This window comes from Antechinus flavipes, chromosome 1, assembly GCF_016432865.1.
Source record: "Antechinus flavipes isolate AdamAnt ecotype Samford, QLD, Australia chromosome 1, AdamAnt_v2, whole genome shotgun sequence".
Classification (NCBI taxonomy): domain Eukaryota; kingdom Metazoa; phylum Chordata; class Mammalia; order Dasyuromorphia; family Dasyuridae; genus Antechinus; species Antechinus flavipes.
The window spans coordinates 216,859,916-216,876,410 of record NC_067398.1 but is presented as its reverse complement, the minus strand read 5'-3'; positions in this window follow the sequence as shown (position 1 = coordinate 216,876,410).

Genomic DNA, 16,495 nt, shown 5'->3' with positions numbered 1-16,495 from the left:
AATGATAAAACCAAAATCTTGCATTTTAAATGGGTAAAACCCTATGTATAGGTAAAGATATTCATTTATTTACATTATATATATCTTAGAGACAGGGACTGGATCTATGATTTCACTGGACTAGAGAAATTGGGGATATGGACTCTTTCTGTCAATGCAGTCTTAGTTAGAGACTTGCCTTGAGTTCTAAAAAACTGAAATAACCTGCCTGGAATCACAGAGCTAGCATATGCCAGATATCAGATCTGAACTTTGGTTCTGAAATCTGGTTCTATCACCAGCCATCTTGGCTCTGTTTTTAATGATCTTCTATTGTTGAAATTGCTGCTAGAGAAAATTCATTTCTCTAAAAACTGTTTATGTCAATCCCATATCAAGAGAAATTTTCAATCTAATTGACACATTTTGGAATGAAAATATATAAAATTTGAAAATGGTATTCACAGGTGATTTTGCACCTATGAGAGTTCATTTGATATTGTCTAATACAAATCTATCAGTATTGCTTAAACACATGGTTTCTCACATATTAAAAACTAGAAAAGTTTATCAGTGAAACCAATTAGATAAGCAATAAACAGAAGCAAATGAAAATAATAGTCCAATGTCCAATAACCCCTGAACACAAACTTCTGAGATCAACTAGATGGTAGAATGGTTAGAGCACAGGGTCTGGCATCAGGAAAATAATTCAAAAAATATTTTACATAGATAGATATGGATAGATAGATCTCATAGATATAGGGCGATTTTTGTCTAGAAGTGTACTGGCAAATAGAAGAAGTGTAAAGTTTCTGGGTAGCAGGTGAAACTTGGGCTGAATTTTGAAGGAAACAGGGATTCCAATTGACAAAGGAACTGGGAGAACCCTTGCAAGATAGCTTATAAAAATGCACAGAGAAAAGAAAAGGAATATTGTGTACAAGGGAAACATGGACCAGTTTGACTGAAATGTAGAATTCATGGTAAGGGTAATGTGAATTCAGTGTAAAAGGAAAGTTTGGAACAAAATTGTGAAGGGTTTTAAAGGCTAGAGGAGAAATTTGTATTTTATTCTAGAGACAACAAGAAGCCATTGAAGCTTCTTCAGAAAGATGACAATCAGAATATGCTTTGGGAATGTCAATTTGGTAGCTGTGTGAAGGATAAAATGAAGAAGATAGAGAATAGATGGAGGAACCAATTAAATTAGAAGACTAATACAACAGTCAGCCTGATGACAATTTGGATAGAGTTCCAAGGTTAAAAATTAGGAAGATGTGCAGAGGATTCTGGGAAGATGGTAGAATGTGTCAATAATTTCAAGTTCTCCAGATTTCCCCCACAAATAGAATTTTGCAACTCTGAATAAATATAGACTGATGAAAAATCAAAAAGATTTGGGACAGAACAGGAGTCTTCGTGGCACAAGGAACCACTATCTGAAGCAAGACCCCAACCTAGGATTAACCCTTATGAAGTACAAACATCTCCAAGTAGAGACCCCTTGGGCTAGCTAGGTGGGCTGGAACCTCAGCAGGAACCACAGACACTCACTTCCCAGACTATTTGTGGAGTAGAGAGTTAAGTCTGGAAAGACTGAGTGAACCTCAGCTGATTGGAAATGCCAGGCCCAGCTGGGCCCTTGAAACACTGCCCTGGGTGAAAAAGATCCAGCACATCTTTGAGTGCAGAAGCAGTAGAGCAGGGAGGCTGCTGGCTTTAGGCACTCGCAAGAGGGTGGAGCACTTGACTTGAGGTTCTTGGTCAGAAGGGAGAAGCTAGAGGCATCATTCCTTCTCCCCATAATTGAAGATGTTTATAATACCTTTTATTTTAAAAAAATGAATTGACAAAGAAAGAACCCCACTATAGAAACTTTCTGTGGGAATAGGGAAGACTGGGGTTCATCTTCAGAGGAGGACACTAAAGTTAAAAAAAAAAAAAAAAAAACCTTCTACCCCAAGAGAAATGTGAAATAGCTCCTTGCTCAGAGAGAATTTATAGAAGAATTCAAAAAAGAGTCTAAAAATCAAATGAGAGACATTGAGAGAAAACTAAAAATAGATAGATAGATAGATAGATAGATAGATAGATAGATAGATAGATGGATGGATAGATAAAGACCATCCAAGAAAAATAAGAAGATTATGAAAAAAAAAGTTAACAACTAGAAAAGGAGATACAGAGTCTCAAAGATGAAAATAACTCTTTGGAAATTAGAATTGGGCAAAAAGCTAATGAAGCTTTGAGAGATCAAGAAATAACAAAACAGATTATGAAGAATGAGAAAATAGAACAGAATGTGGACTGAAATTTGTGATCAAAAAAAAAAAAACTTTGACACAATAACACAGGAAATAATCCAAGAAAATTGTCCTAGAGTAATAGAACGAGGGAAAAGTAGAAATGGAAAAAAATTCACCAATCACCATTTCAATGAGATCCTTTATAGAAAACATATAGGAATATTACTCCCAAATTTCAAAACCTCCAGATCAAAGAGAAAATTTTCCAAGAAACAAGAAAAAAAACAATTCAAATACACTGGAGCTACAATTAGAATTGAACAAAACTTATCAGGAGCTATAATAAAAGATAACAGATCCTAGAATCATATCTATCAATAATAAAAAGAACTAGGCTTGTAGCCAAAAATATCAAATCTAGCAAAATTATCTATAATTCTGAATGAGAAAAAATGGACTTTCAACAAACTTGCAGATTTTTCAGGACTTCCTATCAACCAAACCCGAACTTAATTGAAAATTTAACATAAAAGATGTAATATCAAAGATCAACTTCAAGGAATTAAAAATGAACAAATTATTTAAACATGGACAAATTGTTTGGCTTTTTTACATGGGAAATATACACTATATGTTTAAGATTCACATCAAGAAGTTCAAAAGAAAGACTGTCAGAATTAAGGTAAAAATAGCAATTATTTTATACAAATGAGGTGCAGAGGAAAAACAGACACACAAGAGGCATTAGAAGAGGGAAGAGGTCTCATAGTTCTAAAAATCTACTCACACTAGGAATAAGTTGAATAGGCAACACTGCATATATAACATGAAAATCTATAAAATCTATAAATAAGGGTAGAGGGATGGGTGAATGGGAAACAAAGGGTGAAGGAAGAAGGAAGAGATCCTTGGGTAGAGGGAGGTTAAGTAATAGCAAAGTAAGGAGCAGAATTAAAGCAAAGAGTTAGCAGGAATAGGAAAAATATGTGGATGTATGTAAGGTGTGTATGCCTATATCTGTATATATCTACACATGTATACATAAATATATTTTTTCTTAACTATATAAGCTTATATTTGGTATACTTACATTATAAGCTTATAAGTATATATAATGTAAGTTTAAAAGCTTAACTATAGCTTATAACTTCTTAACTATAACTATAGAGGGAAAAGGAGAGAAAAAAATAAAGTAAATAAGGTGCGCCGCAGAGAACAAAAGTATAATTTATAAGAAAGTGAAGAAAAAATGGACATTTATGAATATAATTTCTTCGACAAATATACTTTGTTGTTGTTTTGTTGTTATGTATTTTGAATCCTCCCTGATATTCTGCTGGGCACTTGAAAATGTTTTCTTTTGTTTAGCTTTATTTTATTTTGTATTCCTTAAAACCCAGTCTCAGACATTCACTAGCTGTATGACCCTGAGCAAGTCATTTAGCTCCTGTTTCTTCCTCAGTTTCCTCAACTATAATATGGAGATAACAATAGTACTTCCCTCACAAGGTTATGAGAATCAAATGAGATAATATTTATAAAAGTGCTTACTTAGTACAGTGCCTGGCACATAATAGGGGCTTAATATCACTATTTCTTTGTTCCTTCGTGCAGGCAATTAAGTGCTGAGGACCTAATTTGATTGGAGAATAGATTTGGGCTTGAGGGAAAAACACTAAAAGGATCAAGAAAGACTTCCCATTAAAATGAAGTACTTAAAGTGAGTACTATAGAAAGCTAAAGATTCTAAGGAGTGGAGGGCAGGACTAAGTTTTGGTAGCCTGTGACATCCAAAAAATTTATAACAATACTTCCATGGACAATTTATTAATACAGACTTTATATGTGGCCATCTGACATATTTGCAAACTCTTGAGAAATTCTTTAATTAAGATGTTATCACTCCCATAAAGATAGTCTTTAAGAAACAGATATTTTCTGCTCTCCACTCTGGCATTCAAATGATTAAAAATATGATGCAATATGGAAGTAATTGGAGAGAAAGAACAGACTTGAATAACCCATAAATTAAATAAATACCAAACAAAAAAGTACAGGTGATTTGTACATAGGTAGCTATTAACAAAAAGACTTTAGCAGATTTTTATTCTATGTAAAAGAGAATTTCCCTTCAATTATGACTGTCAAAAAATGAAATGGTTTGCCTCAAAAGATAGTGAATTCTTTGTCACTAAAGATGGGTGAATATAAGCCGATTGATCTATCAGGAAAGCAGGAGCTTTATGCTTCAGCTGGCTATTGGACTGAGTGACCTCTAAGTTTCTATCTCTAACATCCTATACCCCTATGATTTAAGCAAGGGTTGGACTATCTAATAGCTAGATTGCTTCTAATTCTAAGCTTCAATGGCCTTTAATGGCCTTCAGTAAGACAGTTCTTTTACTGAAAGAAAACTCTTGTGGACAAATCTCTACCCTCCATATCATTACAGCATATGACCTCTTGTCTTTATTTCCCATAGTGCCTATCACAGTATCTGGCTTGTTGAATTGCTTGTAAATGTTTATTGAATTGAACTGATTGTCTATAGAAATTCAAAAGTAACAAAGCCCTAAAGGAACTCAAAAAATAAAAACACCGAGAAGCTGGTAGATGGATAGAGTTCTGGACCAGGAGCCAAGAAGACCAAAGTTCATATCCATCCTCAGACTTTACTAGCTGTGGGACCCTGCACAGCTTACATAACCTCTCTCTGCATCAGTTTCCACTTCTGAAAAAGATAGAATAATAGCAATAGAATAATATTTTCTAAAGTCATCATAAGGATAAAGTAAGATGTTTATAAAGTACTATGTAAAACCTATTATCATATTATTATTATTATCAAAATTGCAATGTCCTTAATGAGCTCAAGTAAGGCACCTGTTGGAATCCTTACTAACTGCTAAGTAATTAGAGTTGATCTAATCTTACAAGAAGTTGTTTTGGCCAGAACCTGAAACAAGGTACTAAGTAGAACTAATCAAGACAAGGCTTGTGTTCCCACCTTTACTCAAAGTCCACACCTTAAAGCTCTTTGGGCCAGAGAGCACTATGGGAGAAAACCCATAATCCCATTCTCTCAGAAGGTTCACATATAAGGCGAGACAACCATTCCAGAATACACTTTTTTCCTCTTGGCTGGCTGATCGCGCTAGACTCGAGAGAAACGACTCTGCTGCAGAGAACACTTTTGACGGATTTCAGTGGAGCTGCGCCAGAAGCGCTCTCTCCGCGGCAAGTGTGGCTGGGCTCCCCAGAAGGAGATAAGAGAGATCTTCCATCTCTGTTGGAGGCAGAAGAAAGCAGAGGCAGAGGCTGAAGGACAGAACCTTTGGATTTGGAGACATCCGAAGGGCTCTAAGCCTCTAAACCGGCTGTGCCCTGAGAAGAACAAACTCCAACATTTGAACTCTAACAGGCACCCTTACCTAATATCATCATTTATTTAGGAGATCCCTTTTCTGTACATTTTTTTCTATGTTCAGACATTTTAAACTAGATGTCCAGTAGATATCTTAAGCTCAATATGTCCAAAACAGAATTCATCTTTTCCTTTGAATCCTCCGCTGCCTCAGTCCCCAGCCCTTTCTTCCCTATTACTGTTGAGCCCAATACCATCCCCCTACTCCCTCAGGCTCAAAACCTAGGAGACCTCCTAAATTGCTCACTATCTCTCACACCCTATATCCAAGTTATTTCACATCTCTTTTATACATTCCTTCTCTGATGGAGAAGGAAATAGAAAACCACTCCAGTATGTTTTCCTAAGAAAACCCTAAATGGGAGTCACAAAGGGTTAGACAAAACTGAAAATGACTGAACAACAATAATTTCTCCTCTGACACTGCTATGACTCTATTTCAGGTCCTCACCACCTCATATCAGGGACTATTGCAATAGCTAGACTCAAGTCTTTTCCTATTCCAGTTCAGTGAGTTTCCCAAAGTGCAAGTCTAATCATGTTATACACAATCCCAACTTGGCAAACTCTATGGCTAGAAAAAAATACAAAATTCTCTTTTTGGCATTCAAAGCCTTTTATAACCTAACATCTCTCTTACCTTTCTAGTATTCTTACACCTTCCTCCCCATTCCACCCTGTCCCAACCACTCCACACCCATCCGGGCCATTTCACAAATAAAACACTCCATTTCTCTGTCCTAGGCATTTTCTCTGGTAGTCCCCTCATGCTTGGAATACTCTCCCTCCTGTATAATTTCCTGGCTTCCTTTCAATCCTGGGGTAAAAATCTCATTTTCTACAAAAAGTCTTCTCCAATCTTTCTTAATTCCAATGCTCTCTCTCTGTGTTATCTCCTATTTATCCTGTATATAGCTGGTTTTGTATATATTTGTTTGCATGTTCTCTGCCCCATTAAACTAATTTCCTCAAAGGCAGGGATGTCTTTTGCTTCTTTTTGTATCCCCAACACTTAGCACAGGCAGCCTCTTAATAAATGTTTAATTGATTGATTGTTAAACCAGGAAATACAGAAATACCAGCAAACTCCATTTCAGCAGTTTCATTCAGAAGAATCATGATTTAATGCTTTTTGTGGCTCACCTTAGTGGTTATACCTCAGGAGCATAGCTAATAGACCAACATCCAATAGTCCTGGAAAGGGTATTTTCAATAATGCTGCTGTTGTCAAGTCAGATTTGGAAACAATAAGAATTCCATTCACAACTCTCAGAATTGGTCAACATAAAAATCTCCTATCACCCTTCTCTGCAGTCTGCATATACCTTGTTTGACACAACTTTGTGATCCCAATCATATTAGCATATTAGTCATTCATAGCCCATTTCCTTAGTTCCTGTCAAAGATGAACTCTCACAGTAAAAATGAGAAAAGATAGACCCAGATACAGCAGGATCCAAAATATTTAGCTTTTGTGTTGCAAATATAAGGTGTCTAAATATAGGTAACTTAAGGTGAGAGAAGACACGGAGAACCACTTAGAAATATGAGATAGCCTGACCAAGGTCACCACTGACCACCAGGTCAACTGTAGGCAATAGCCAACCTGGATAACCCTGAGTTTTTGTTACTAGTGACATACCAAGAAATTTTTCTTATGTATCGTATAACATGCTAATATTATGACAAAATGGTATTGCAGACTAATAAAGTGAAAAACAGTTGTACCTCTAAAAAGTCAAACTGTACTGGGAAGTTTTGAAATTTTAAAAAACAAAACAAAACTATTTCTTCTATAAATAAAACAAATTTTAACATTTTTTAGGAATCATTCAATTGGGGAATGGCTAAACAAGTTGTGATATATGATGATGAAAAATACTATTGTGTTATAAGAATGATGAGTCCAATGATCTTAGAAAAACATGGATAGACTTGCATGAGATAATGAAGAGTAAAATGAGCAGAACTAAGAGAAACAGTAAAAGCAATATTATTTTAAGAACAACTTTGAGTGAATAAATCATTTTGACTATTATAAATACCAAATTAACTACAAAAGACGTATGAAGGAAGATGCTATCTGCATCCAGAGAAAGAACTGATAAATAGAAGTATGTATAGAATGATTTTATATTTATATGCATATTTGTGTATAGTGATAGCAATCTCTAGGATAAGGGGAGAAAAAAAAGAAATTTACATGATTATTATATATTTAAAAGGAACAGCAATTTGTACATATCAGATTTGCAGTTTCATGTGCAATCATTTTTTTCATTATACTGTATAATGAAAATGCTTCCTCCTCCAATAAATTAAAAATAAAATAAATCTAAATTTTTAAAAAATCATCCACTTCCTGAGGCAGTTACATGACAGAGTAATGGACTTAAACATCAGGAAGAAGGACCTAATTCAAATCCTGCCTCAGACACTTATCAGACCTTGAACTCACAACTCCTCAGACTCAATTTCCTCATATGTAAAATAGAACCTTGCCTTGCAGGTTTGTATTGAGAAACAAATTAGATAACATACGTACAGCACTTAGTAAATCTTAAAACAAATATATAAATGTTAACCATTATTATTGTTGTTAAAGTAGGATGGTGTAATGATGTGGTATCAACTCAAATAGAAACAAATCCCTATGAGCTACATACTTACTTAGAAGATAACAAATTAAAATTATCCATGTTATATTGTATTTTTGTTCATTTTGTTAAACCTTTCCCAATTATATTTTTAATCTGGTTCAGGTTACACTGGGGAGTTTTGAGGACTGTTTGCTATCCATGTCATGCATGACACCTCTGAGAAGAGCCCTAAATATAAATTAAGAAAGTCTGAGTGAAAACTTTGATCTGCTATTAAATTTTTAGGTGTACAACCTTTGTCAATTCACTTAGTCTTTGGGGGCAGAAGGGAGTCTCAATTTTTTCAAGTGTAAAATAGTTTGGATACAATGATCTGTGAAGCCCTTAACAGATCTAAATCCTCTGAAAATTTGAGCTCTATGAGGCTTATATCAATCAAAACCTTACAGCTGTATCTTCAATGTATGCCAGAAAACAAAACAGTATTCTTCAGACATAAAAATATTTTATTCAGTTTTTTTTTCAGTCACGTCCAACTCTTTGTGACATTTGGGATTTTCTTGACAAAAATACTGAGGTAGTTTGCCATTTCCTTCTCTAGCTCATTTTATAGTTGAGAAAACTAAGGCAAATAGAGTTAAGTGACTTGCTCAAGATCATGTAGCTAGCAAGAATGAGACTGGATTTGAATTCAGAAAGATAAGTCTTCCTGACTACAGGCCCAAGCATTCCATCCATTGTGCCCCTTCCAGAAACATTTTTATGGTTACATGAATGAAATGTCATTTCACAATTAAAAAAAAAAAAAACAGGAAAATTGTTAATCCTTTTTGTTGGGAAGTGAAAAACACCAGCTACTATCCCAAATAGATACATAGCTTCTGAACACAAAGAATTAAAAATTGAAATTACAGAAACTAAGCAAACAAAGAAACCAATTTTCTGGTAGGCTACACTTAAGAAGTTGGTAAAGTAATTTTTCTCTATATGTCATCAGCAAACTATTTGTGAATTACCTAGGATGAAAAGTATTGTTTAAGTGTAAAGTTATTATTGTTTCTTATTGTTTCCAAGGCAAAAAGTTTGTTCCATTTTAAAATAACACAACCAGGCATCTTTTCTTTCCTAAAATAAATGAAAAATGTCTCTGACTCAAATGCTTTCAAAGTAGATGTGAAGCTTTAATTTAATATTTGAAGGTCACTGCCTTCAGGCATCTTCTAGCTTTAATAATACTTTGGATTTTGTAGACAGACATTATAGGCCTCAGCTTAGATATTCTTCCATGACCAAAGTGCTTAGTCATAAGTGAGCTCTGGTTTTTATGGAGACAGATGCCCCAAGTCCTTCTGAACCAACATGATGAGGATTTCATGCTATGATATAGCTAGATAGGAGTGGTATTTTACTTTGCCAACCTCAAATTACATGAAATTGCTGTTAGAAGTGATTGCCAGGGAAAACTTTTGCCAACAGCCTTCACCTTCTATAACAATCTCTAAAAAACCTGTCACTAGAGTCTTCTAAGCCACAGGGATTAATGGTCTGGAAAACCAGTTCTCAGCACTTGTATCATGTCCAAATTAATTAAGGGAACATAGGAATAAAAGAAGCTTAAAGGCAAAGATTTTAATTAAACATAATACCTAACAGTAGACATTCAAATACTAACTTGATTAAATTGCTATGGTCATGTTTTGATCATGTTTTTGTCACATATTTAAAGTGATATTTGCCACTCCCTAGCTGTGTAACCCAGGAGGCAATCTTTTTTTCCCTCTGCATTTCACTTTCTTCTGCTGTCAAACAAGAAGGTTGTACTGAGATATTCCTAAGGGTCTTTTCAGCTAAGACATTCTATGTTCATATAAATCTATAATTCTATGATCTTATTTAAGATGTGGTTTAAAATGGACTTTGGACTGTTCCATCATATTAATCTGATCAAAGATTCACAGAGTCAAAGAATGGAAGCAGATGCTGTAAAATGCAGTGTTGGTGCAATAACTGAGTGCATGTCCATTCATCTAGACAGCCTTCATGAGCAAAAATCAATCATACCTGGCATATGACAATGTCCAAAAGAGCAACCTCTTTCTTTTGTTTTTCCCAGATATGAGCTGAAGTTCCTGCTTAGAAGAACAAAAGGTAAGCATGAAGTCAAAGAAAATAATTACTTATGATGATCAATGTCAATTCCCACAAGCAAATTCAAATATAAAGTCCTTGTATTAAGCTGTTTTTTGGGTTGTTTGTTTTTTTTAAGACTGTTTTGTACTTATGGGCTTGTTTTCTTCCCTTATAGAATCAACATATTTTCAATTTTAATAATGTTTTATTATTAAAAAAAAACTACATCAATCAGTTAACGTGTTAATGCTACAAATAGAATAATCATTGTCAATCTAACCATTTCAAGTTAAGAAAAAACACAATTTGAATCTAGAGCAAAATAACTGCATAAGAGGTTACGTTTCTTTTTTATTTTTATTTTTATTTTGAATTTAACAAATAACAAATAAAACAAATATTTCTATTTAAAACAAAAGAGAGTATATGATAAATTCCACATGTAATGTATAACTTTCAAAACTGTCCTGCCTGTGTTTCCTTCCAGCCTTCCTTTTATTTTCTTTTGTGAACTTTTTTTTAAATGCTGCAATGACCCTCTTTTATTTTTATTATGAGAGAAAAATATCCCATCTGTCTTCATATGGTAGATAACTGCTGCCAAACTATATTTACCACCACAGAAATTATGGTGGTAAAAACCTAGGTTTTTAAAAACATAGGTAAAAACCTATGCTTATGCTTAAGCATAGGTTTAGGCCTCTCAGAAAACAATAAACCTGAACAATTAGGATTTTAACAAGACTTCTTATACGCAAAATCATGTCAGAGTGACAGAGAAATAATTCTTTTACATTTTGCCATCTTAAATGTTTCTCTTAAGCCATAAAAGTTAAAAAAAAAAAAAAAAAGACAGATTCAAGGATTCTAGGAAGATGGTAAAATAAGATAGGAAATTACTTTGCTTTCCCCAATACCCCACAATTTAAAATAATACTTTAAAGTGAATTTTAGCTCAGCAAAAATAATTAAGTCTCTACAAAAATGAAGGTTGAAAAGCATCTTTACTTGTAATTGGAAAAAATAACATAACATTAAAATAAACAAATTTTTAAAAAGAAATAATTAAAAGTCAGGATAAAGCAGTTGGCCAGCCAAAACTTGGAAGGACTTTAGGAAATACTTGACTTCCTGGGGTGATGGTCTGGCAGGGAAGTGTATATACCACTGAATAAATCAACAAGTCTTGGAAGTTGCTATTATATGGACTACATGCTTCAGAAAGTTTTACCCAAAGACAATAGGAGGGTCAGGCAACTGATTAGGGGAAATCACAAGACTTAGACAAACAGCTGTGATGCCCTGCTCAGACATGGTCCCAGGTTTTAGCTATGAGGAGGAGCAAAAGCATACTAGTTGAGTATAGTCAAAGATGGATGGGGGCCCTATTGGCTGTGGTCATTTTCAGGAAAGCAGAGTCCTTGATTTGGGTTCTAGGGAAGAGGAACGAGGTGAAGCTTGCAACTACAGGAGGGAAGAGAGGGTGAAGGAATATATGCAGTGACAATGTTTTGGGGGGCTCAGGAGTTAAGAGGAATACCTGAGGTCAGATCCCCAGATAAAGCTGAGAGAAAAATAGCCTGAAAAACCTAAAGCTTGATTCACCGAACCCCACATCTTGGGATTAAAATCCTACTATAACACAAAATTAGTACCCAAGAAATAAGACACTTTAAAAAAAAAGGGGTGGGGTGGGGGAGGGGTAAGCAACAAAGAAAAAAATCCAATTATAGATATGATAGATAGGGAGGATAGGAAAAAAAATTAAAATAATGCAAGAAAATCAAAAAAATATGGAAAGAAAGCCAACAAATTGGATTCAAAAATTTACTGAAGAAAACAACCCTTTAAAAATTAGAATTGGGGATAGCTAGGTGGTACAGTGGATAGAGCACTAGTCCTGAAGTCAAGAGGACCTGAGTTCAAATCTGATCTCAGACACGTAACACTTCCTAGTTGTGTGACCCTGGCAAGCCACTTAACCCCAATTGCCTCAGCAAATATAAATGAATGAATGAATGAATAAATAAAAATAAATTTTAAAAAATTAGAACTGGACAAAGAGAAGCCAATGAATTCATAAGACACCAAGAAATAAAATAAAATAAAAAAGATGACAAATAGAAGAATATGTGAAACATCTCATTAGAAAAACAACTGACCTAGAAACAGATCCAAAAAAGACAACATAAGAATTGTTAGACTACCTGAAAGTTATGATCAAAAAAAGTCTAGACAATATATTTTAAGAAACTGTTAAGAAAAATTGCCCTGAAGTTTTAAAAGGCAAAGTAGACATTGAAAAAAGATCCACTAATTACTACCTTAAAGAAATCCCAAGATTAAAACTCATCATATCAAATATTATATCAAAGTTCTGAAGCTCTTAGAATGAAATACTACAAACAACTTTAAAAAAAAAAAATTAAATACTATGGAACCACAATCAGGATAACACAAAATTTAGCAGTTTCTATTAATTATTAAAAGACTGAAGGACATGGATTGAGATATTCCAAGGAGCAAAGGAGCTTTCAACCTTGCAAACTTAGGCCTATAGCCAAGAACAACTTATCTAGAAAAGCTGAGTATAATCCTATGTGGGAGGAAGTGAATATTTAATGAATGAAAAGATTTTCAGATATTCATGAGCAAAAGAGCTGGGTTTGGTACCAAGAATGATTCACATTGCAAAGCAAATCCTATATGGGGAAAAAAAAATTGGATATTTAATGAATTAAAAGACTATCAAGTTTTCATGAAAAAAAGAACAAAACTAAACAGAAAATTTGACCTACTAAAAATCCTAATTTACTTTTCCTTTTTTAATGATCTTTTTGGAATACAGACCTCAAATAGTTTTTCAATTAAGAAATCAAAGCTATACTCATATGCAAAAAATGCTCTAAATCATTATTGATTAGAGGAATGCAAATTAAAACAATTTTGAGGTATCAATTCCAATTTCCCCTCTTCTTCTCCTACCCCCTTCACTAGATGGCAAGTAATCTAATATATGTTAAACATGATAGAAATATAAATCCAATATGTGCATACATATTTATACAATTATCTTGCTGCACAAGAAACATCAAATCAAACAAGAAAAAAAAATGAGAAAGAAAAGAAATTGTAAGCAAACCACAACAAAAAGAATGAAAATGCTATGTTGTGAATCACGCTCATTTCCTACAGTCCTCTCTCTGGATGTGGATGGCTGTCTTCATCACAAGATCACTGGAACTAGTATGAATCATCTCATTGTTGAAGAGAGCCACGTCCATCAGAATTGACCATCAAATAATCTTGTTATTGCTGTGTATAATGATCTCCTGGTTCTGCTCATTTCACTTAGCATCAATTCATGTAAGTCTCTCCAGGCTTCTCTGAAATCATCCTCCTGATCTTTTCTTACAGAACAATAATATTCCATTATATTTACAAATCATAGCTTATTCAGCCATTCTCCAACTGATGGGCATCCACTCAGTTTCCAGTTTCTTACCACTACAAAAAGGGCTGCTACAAACATTTTTGCCCATGTGGGTTCCTTTCCCTCCTTTAAGATCTCTTTGGGATATAGGCCCAGTAGAAACACTGCTGGATCAAAGAGTGTGCAGTTTGATAACTCTGGACATAATTCCAAATTGCTCTCCAGAATGGTTGTGATCCAACTATTTAATAGAGCAATCTGGAATTATACCCAGAGTTATAAAATTGTGTATACCATTTGATCATCAATACCATCATTAAATCTGTTTTCCAAGGTGATCAGGGGAAAGGAAAAGAACTTATATGTTCTAAAATGTTCATAGCCACTCTCTTTGTAATGGCAAAAAACTAAAAATTGCAAGAATGCCCATCAATTGGAGAATGACTAAATAACCTATATTATGATTGCAATGGAATAGGACTGTGTTCTAAGAAATGATGAGCAAATTAATTTTAGTTTTTAATATTTTATATTTCTTCAAATACACATTAAAACAATTTTTAACATTTGTTTCTTAGAAATTTTTGAACTCCAAATTCTCTCCTTCCCTATTGAAAAGGCATGTAATTTGATATTACTTATATATGTGTAATCATGCAAAAAATATTTTCATGTTAGTCATGTTGCAAAAAAAAGAACAAGTATGTTTCAATCTGCATTCAAACTCTACCTTCTTTCTCTTAAGATGGATGGCATTTTTCATCATCAATAGCTCCTTCAGATCTGTTTTGGATCAGCTAAGCACACTCACAGTTGATCATCACAAAATAGTTATTATTGTATACAACGTTCTCCTCATTCTCTTTATTTCACTTTGCATCAGTTCATGTAAGTCTTTTTTCCCCCTGAGACAATTGGGGTTAAGTGACTTGCCCAAGGTCACACAGCTAGGAAGTGTTGAGTATCTGAGGTCAAATTTGAACTCAGGTCCTCCTGACTTCAGGGCTGGTGCTCTATCCATTGCCCTACCTACCTGCCCCAGTTCATGTAAGTCTTCCAAATTTTTCTAGGTGCATTCTTCCCATCATTTCTCAAAGCACAATCATATTCATCACAAACATATACAACAATTTTTCAGGCATTCTCCAATGATGGACCACATGTACTTGCATATTCACATGCACACATACAAGTTGCTATAGAAATTTTTGTATATGTAACCCCTTTCCTTTTTGTTTGTTTTTTGTTTTGTTTTTTAAATCTTTGTGGGATACTGACCTACTAATGGCAAGGTTTGGTTAAAGAATATGCATAGTTTTCTGGCCCTTTCGTTATAGTTACAAATGAGCAGGATGATTTTAGAAAAACATGGAAAGACTTGCATGAAATACTGAAGAGTTAAATGAATAGAACCCAGAGAAATGTTGCATATGGTAACAGCAATATTCTTCAAAGAAAAACTGAGAATGACTAAATTATTCTGAGCACAATAAATATTCAAATTAACTACAAAGGAGTTACAAAGGAAGTGATATAATGTGATTTTGGGGTCCCCTGACCTTGGGGCTTCTGTTCTAATGAACAGAACTTGTCTTCTGGTTTTGGAATCTGCCTCAGGAAACTGAGCATACCCAATTTATCTGAAAACCACCCTTAATTCATCTGGAGATTACTTTCTAGCCTTACCCTCAGGGTCATAGAATTAACATATCCATGATTGAAAGCTGTATAAGTGTATCTCCTAGCTTCAGTCTCTTTAATGAATTTGCTTAGAATTCATCCTGCTGGTTATGGCATCCACATTGCTTGTAATAAACTTTGCCTTTTGATTAGGAGATGGGTTCAAGCCTGCAAATTCTTTTGAGACACTTTGCAACACCGGTCTGGAACTTATGGAGTCCCCCTTCTCAACCTCAATAGAAGATACAATCTACTTCCAGAGAAAGAACTGATATATAGAAAAATGCAGAGCGTGGTTTTATATGTGTGTGTGTGTGTGTGTGTGTGTGTGTGTGTGTGTGTGTGTGAGAGAGAGAGAGAGAGAGAGAGAGAGAGAGAGAGAGAGAGAGAGATGGCAGCCTTCTCTACTGTGAGATGGGGAAAAAGAAGGCAGTTCAGAATTTAAAATGTAACCAAAAAAAAAAAATTAATTAAACTTAAAAGACAGATTTATAATAAAATACTCCCTTCAGTGTCATAAAAATTGAAAAAATTTCAACAGTCATAATCTCATCCATCCTCTAAGGAAATTAACTTTATTTTTAAAAGAACTCTATAAGTAAACTAAGTCACGTTGCAGAATAAACTACATTAAGCTACAAATAGGCTAAAAGAATGAGAAGGGATTTACATGTCACCAAGAAGTTGTAGCTGAATTATTGTTCATGAGAAGTGACCTCCAAATCTAAAATAATTTTAGAAAGATTTGTACTTACTATACAACATTGTTTTTCTAGTGTTGCTCACTTCACTTTACCTTGGCTCATACAACTCTTCCCCGGTTTCTTTGAAACCTGAAATTTTATGGGTATTACAGTTTTTTTTTTTTTATGCCATAATTTATTCAGCCATTTCCCAAATAATTATCACCTCAAATAATTTCCAATTCTCTACCACCACTTAAACTACATAGTGCTGACGATAAGTGTGAAAGGTATTCTTGAAAGGGAGGGATAATGTA